Here is a 7,119-nt window from a genome sequence, read left to right as displayed (position 1 = left end):
AGATGGAAACTTACCTTTCTCTTGAAAACTAAGAGCAGATGTGAACTTCACAAGAGTATCTTTAAAATCTGTCATGCTTTGAGCAAGTTGAGTGTTGATTCTCTCCTGCTTTTCAATGAATGCATACAATGTTTCCTCAATATTTCTTCTAGGAGGTGGAGCATAAGGAGGTGCATATCCATGAGAATTTTGAAAATTATGGTGTGCTTGAAATAGTGGCTGTGAAGTTTGTGCATTATTGTTATCACTCTTCTAACTAAAATTTGGGTGATTTCTCCAATCATGGTTGTATGTTTGCGAGTATAGGTTATGATTGGGCCTTTGAAAACTATTTAAAGCATGAGCTTGTTCATGAATGCATTCTTTGAAAGAAGGCAAAGTTAGACAGTCATTGGTTTCACAGATTTGACATACAATTTCTTGAATAAATTTCAATTGACCACTTCTTTTCAATTCTAGTGCCTCAACTTTTCTAGCTAAAGATGCAAATTTAGCTTGGAGGTCATGATCTTCCTTAAAGTTGTACATACCTCCATTAGATGTATGAGGTTGAGTTTTACCTAATGCCTCACAAGTACTTGTAGTGTCCCAATTTTAAGTATTTTTAGCTAGCAAGTCCAGGTACTCCATTACTTCATCAGGGTCTTATCTTCAAAAGTTCTATTGCACATCAATTCCACCATTTGTCTATCTTTAAGTGTTAACCTTTCATAAAAATATGAAACCAATCTCCATGTTTCAAAACCATGATGAGGGCAAGTATTAAACAAGTCTTTATACCTATCCCAACACTAATAAAATGTTTCTCCTGGTTTTTGAGTGAAAGTGGTGATTTGTCTTTTGAAAGAGTTTGTTCTATGAGACGGAAAAAACTTCTTTAAAAATTGTTGTTGCATTTCATCCCAAGCACAAATGGATCTTGGTCTCAAATTTTGTAGCCATGTTTTAGTTTTATCTTTTAATGAAAAAGGAAAAAGCTTTTAATCTAATGATGTTCATGCTACAATTTGAGTCATTATAAGTGTTTCAGATTTCTTCAAATTCTCTTAAATGCAAATATGGATTTGCTAGATCTATACCATGAAAAGTAGGTAAAAGTTGAATAATGTCTGACTTAAAATTAAAGTGAGATGCATCAGGAGGAAAAACTATACATGAGGGTGCACTTATTCTTGTAGGATTCATGTGGTCTCTAAGTGTTCTAACTCGATTATTCTCATTATGAAACGACTGGTTATCTTCTTCGGCCATATTTTCTGAAAATGATGAGGATACCCTACAAAGTCTACCACTTAATGTACGTGACCAAACTCTCATGCACGTGTAGGAAGAGAGTAAAATGGAAGAAAAGAAAAGAAAAAAAAAGAAAAAAAACAAAACAAAACAAAAGAAAAAAAAGTTAGATAAAAGAAAAGAAAAGAAAAGTCAATAAAATAAAATATATAATTTATATAGTAATTTACCTTTCCCAACAATGGCGCCAAAAACTTGACACGACCAAAAGATTGATGTCTTCTCCCAAGTGTAGGAGTGTCGAAGTAATAAATAACCCGACAAGACTGGGGTCAAACCATAAAGAGGTTAACTATATAAATTATAAATGATGATGATGATGATGAGGACTTTGAGATGTAAGATTATTGTGAAGATTAAATAATGATAAAAACTGTTGTTAAGGTTATACGATCCACTAATGGTATTTCAAATACGTATAATATAAACTCTTTTTATTACTCAACTGGAAACCACACACAAAGAAGGTTCCAATAAGATGATTTATCATTAATAACTCATTATAAATTAAAAACATGATCATATTAATTATCTTATTTAAGTAACACCAAACTTTTAAATATTATCAGGAATTCATGATGTTAACTTATGTTAACAACAAATAAAGCTCCTTTCATAGCACATGTGTATGTTATATCATATGGTTGGCTATGAAAGTGCCAAACATTTGTTGTACCAAGTGTTATACAACATAAATTTAGATTAACCATTTAATAAGCAAGGTATTAAGAATTAATAAGGTAAAAATGATAAGACATGTTAATAGCAAGTTGTTTAGGATATAATCATTGAAGTCCATATTGAGTTTATATTATACTTATCCTAACACCATTAGTGAAACCTTTTCACCTTGATATAATAAACTTAGCTAAACATAATGAAGAAGAGAAACATAAATAAACAATAGGAGAACATGATTATATAAGTATAGTAAAGGAAATGAAAGACATAAATAAGAGATTAATGAAAGCAAAACTTAAGCATTACAAAAATATAAAGAAATAGAGCAAGAACATGATCTTGATCTAAAAATCAAGATGCCTAAATGATGGTAAATGCCTCCTTTTACATGCTAAAATTCAAAACTATTGATTTGATGACTAATTGTTGAGTGGATAGCCACATCTTGACTTGGTGACAATTCTTATCTTCTTGTCTGAACAAAGCGTCATTGCTAACATCAACATTTGAACAAATAGTATTAATGAAACTTCTGGGACATTCTCAGCTTTCCAACAAAACAAGAATTGATGCATTTGGACTTTTAGAACTCGAGATATGGGCTGAACACTGAACAGTGTCTGAACTGCAGGACAGATTCCAACTTCTTCGTTGTTGCTATCATTTGAACTTGAAAATGACATTTTAAATCTTGGGCTCACCATGAAAGTTTTAGGCCTATGTATTAGCTTTCCATACATATAAACAAGATCTAAATCCAAGTTCTACAGCTCCAGTTATGATCCAATAAAATATAGGGTTTGCCATAAATCTTGATTTAAAGAAACATAAAGTTTGCCCACTTATTTTAAAATTAGAAACAAAATCTTGATTCTTGGAGATAAATCTTGATGTGGGATATTTTAGGTTCATTTGGTTGGGTTTTCTTGAAAAATAAAAAAATGGTTCATTTTTGTGTCATTGTTTTTTTTATTAGTTTTAGCCACCATATGTAAAAATAATTAAAGATGCTATTATTATTTTGATTCATTTAAATTTTATTTTATTAGTTTCTTTTATAGTTTTTACTTCGTGTTTGTGTATCAATCATATTTCACAAGAATTATTATTGATATTTATGATTTTGTATTCGTAGTTTTTGTGTTGATAGTTTTCAGTCTTTATTACTTCTTGAGTTTTTATGTTATTTGATTGTGCTATTAAGATATTATTCTTTGATTTGTTATGAACTATTTCTTTAAAGAAATGAGATGTTGAAAATTGAGTAGTAAAATGCGAAGGTGATCATAAAAGATTAAAAAGCAAAACATTTATGTGAAACATGAGAGAAGTGATATCTATTAAGTGCAAACACATGAGGAATTATGTGTGTCTATGTGTATTGCTACTAACTTAATTTTTAGCTCTTGGCGATGTCAACTAAGAATGGATCACCACCTCCAAAGATAGGAATAATCCTAAATATGGTTATATGGCTATACAACAATAATTAAAGTTGATAAATTCAAGGCTTGGTGAAGTAATAGTGAGATGGTTGGTTTGAGAATCGAAGAGGCTAGTCTTTGAGATGGGCTAGACTGTAGGGGTTTGAAAGGAAAAAAGTTTGTGAAATGAGCTAATTCATCTCTAGAAGATTCTAAGCCAAAAATAAAAATAAAAAGGCCAAGAACTTTAATGATAACTACAGTGATATGTTTCAGCCACATAAAAACCAAAGGCCTATGAGAGTTCGAGCACTTAAAAAATTTAGCCATAGAAGGGTAGATAGAGAGAATGGATTTTGAGATAGTTTGGATAGAGATTTAGGCAGTACTAAGATGAAGATTTTGGCTTCTCAAAACAAAAATAATTTGAAAGCTTATTTGGAGTGGGAAAAGAAAGTGAAATTGATTTTTTACCATTACCATTACTCTGAGGTAAAGAAAATAAAACTTATTAGTATTGAGTTTATTGAGTATGTTATTATTTGGTGGGATCAACTTGTCTTAAGAAGGAGGGGGAATGAAGAAAGACTTATAGATACTTGAGATGAGATGAAAGCAGTCATGAGAAAACGGTTTTATCCTAGTCATTATTATAAGAAACTATATCAAAGATTGCAGAGTTTGTCTCAGGGTTCTAGAAGTGTGAAGGATTACCACAAAAAATTGAAGATTGTCATGATAAGAGCTATTATTGTGGAAGATAGATGGTGGGGACACCAGACCCACACCACAAACTACACGAGTATATGGACGGAGGTGACGTAGGATGGCCCAGCCCGTCACGCTTTGGTTGGGGGACTAAGCCCATTTGGGCCTATTTCATTGTAATTTTATTTATGTAGCCAATTTGGGCCTGCTCATTGTTATTTTATTATTTATGTTAAACAGTTTAATTTGATGGGCCGAGCCTAGTGGGATGTTCTCAGATTTACTATTTATATGTTCTATCATTTTGAGACATGGTCATTATTGATGATTAATGAAAATTGTAGATTTTTGCATCTCCCTACTCTCCTCTCCTCTCTTCTTTGGCTTTCTTCTTCTCCTCTTCTTCCTCTAGGCTTCTTTCTTTTCCCGGCTTTAATTCTTTTGCTTGTTGTCCCGCGTCAAATTTGGTATCAGAGCATGGCTTTTAATTTTTCTTACAATTAAACGATCTACACATTTATGTAAAACCCTACTCTTCTGAAAAAAAAAACCTACTGTTCTTGCAATTACAAGGATCTACTGTTCAAAATTACTGTTCATCGTCACTGTTCTTCGCCACCAGCAGTCCTTGTTCTTCGGCGACTCCTTAGCAGTGACAGCCTCCATAGGAGCAAGCCTCCGCCTTCCAGCTTCTTCACCGGCCAACAACAGTCCTCCTTCCTCCAGTGACGCCCACAGAAGCAGCCCCACTCCTAACTGAGAACCGACTGTCGGATCTGCAAAGAAGAAACGAACCAAAAGGAAGACAGCAAACAGAAGGGAAACAAAGGAACAGACCCAACAATACCCTTCATCTTCGCCGGTCAAACACCACAAAAGCATCACCGCAGCAACAACACCAGCACCAACCGCGACCCGCCATCCACAGTGCCATCACCTTCAGCAGCAACGACCGATCCACACATCAACGGCCCCCGTCCAGCAGAGGCTCCACAGACATCACCGCCTCTTCCCTCGCACCGCCGGCCCCAAGCAGAATCACGAAGCCCCGCTTCGTGCACCATCGCCGACAGTAGCGGCCACAGTTCACAGAAGCTAGGGAAGCAAGGAAGAAAGAAAGAAAACCACAGCTAAGAATATAATTAACCTAGACACGTCATCGCCACGTCAGCACCAGTGTAACCTGCCACGTCAGCAGATCTTGCAACGTCACTGCCACGTCACTGCCTCTGCCACATCAGCTTTCCCTGTCACATCATCTGTCCCCATCAGCCTATCCTGCCACGTCAGTTGCCACGTAATCCTTTACTACCACATCATACGATCATAATTTTTACCCATTGAAAATCATCATTCCTGGTATGTCTTTTTTTTTAACACTTGTTAACCAAGATTTAGCATTAATATTATATTTTTGTGCTTGCCCATAACTAAATTAAATTACCTTAATTTTGAGCTGGTTTAGCATTGAAGATCTGATCCTCTTGAGTAATTGTGGAGCTTGGGTAAATTAGTGGGAAAACTGAAACATTGTGTTGGGATTATTTGTGTGCATTTAGAGGACTTACACTGCTTACTTGCGCATTTTCCTGGTTTAATCTGTCATTACTTAGTCTCCAAGTTAATTAAAAAAAATAAAAAAAAAATTAATTTTTTTTTCTTTATTCTAATTTTATTTTATTTTATTTTTAATTTTCTATGTTACTAGCTATAATTTTATTTTGCGTTCTACTTGCAAGTGTTACTTGGTGATCTCAGTTTCAGGATTAGTTTTGCATGCATTTACATAGTGGTCGTCTAGTACACAATCTAGAAGTCATAGCTACCATGGATCCGAACTCTAGTAATGTTCTTAGAGATATTCAAGAACAATTACAACTTATGCGAAAAACTTGTCCAATCAAATGAACAACCTTTCTGGGAGGGTAGAGTCCATCGAAACTTTGCAAATAAGACCGTCTAGTGAGAGTGAGCATTCTAGTGACAACCATAGGAATCCTCAAAGACCAGTTCCTCGTAGGAATCGCCACCATAACCAACACCAGGGCCATAATGACTTTGATGACCCTCATGATAGTGAGCATTCCAATGATTATCGTCAAAGACTAGCTCATCCTAGGAACCGTCAATACAACCGCAATCAGGGCCATCAAGACTATGATGACCCTGATGAGCGGGTCATGAGGCATATCAGGGTGGAAGCCCCAACTTTTGAGGGTCAACTTGACCCGTGGATTTTTGATAGATGGATTCGTGACATGGATCAATTCTTTAGCTGGTATAATCTGTCTGAGAATAGAAGGGTAAGATTTGCGAAGATGAAACTTAGTGGGACCGCTCAGCTCTATTGGGAAAGTGTAGAAGAATCTTTAAATAGGAGAGGTCAACCCCCTATTACTGACTGGGTTGAAATGAAGACTAAGTTAGGAGAAAAGTATTTGCCTCGTTCTTATAGAGGAAATCTTTTGGACCAGTGGAATAACTTGAGGCAAGGAGGCAAGTCTGCTAATGACTATGTGGCATAATTTGATGAGTATAGGATGAGGTGTGCAATTAGGGAGGATGAAGTGATGACTCTAAGTAGATTTCGAAAAGGTTTAAACGATGACCTTAGGAGAGAGATCGTGCTTAGGGGTGTTTCCACCCTTGACGAAGCTTATACCTTAGTACAAAATTATGATTTGGTCACAAAAGGTCAATGGACAAGACGTCAGGACACTCGTAATACCCCTTATAGGTCTCAACCTGGTAGTAACTCCATATTAGGTGCCCCACCTCGTAAGCCCAATCATTTGATTTCCCAAATACCTAGAGAAGACAAGGGTAAGGGTATTTTTCATGAAGCACCCAAAACTTCCAGAATTCAGTGTTTTAAGTGTCAGGGTTTTGGTCACATCTCCTCTAGCTGCCCTAATAAGACTTTGTTCATCAAGGGGCAAGAGGATATGGTCGAAGAAGATAATTGTGATGATAAGATATATGAGCCCAATCCCGATGATTTTCAAGATCTAAA

General features: G+C 35.5%; 1 pseudogene; it reads left to right on the top strand.

Annotated features, from left to right (window-relative positions):
- Positions 1–741: 741 nt before the first annotated feature.
- Positions 742–852, top strand: LOC133690392 (small nucleolar RNA R71; annotated as a pseudogene).
- The last annotated feature ends 6,267 nt before the right edge of the window (positions 853–7,119 follow it).

Source organism: Populus nigra, chromosome 3 (assembly GCF_951802175.1).
Source record: "Populus nigra chromosome 3, ddPopNigr1.1, whole genome shotgun sequence".
NCBI classification, from domain to species: Eukaryota; Viridiplantae; Streptophyta; class Magnoliopsida; order Malpighiales; family Salicaceae; genus Populus; species Populus nigra.
This window is presented reverse-complemented; position numbering and strand designations above follow the sequence as displayed.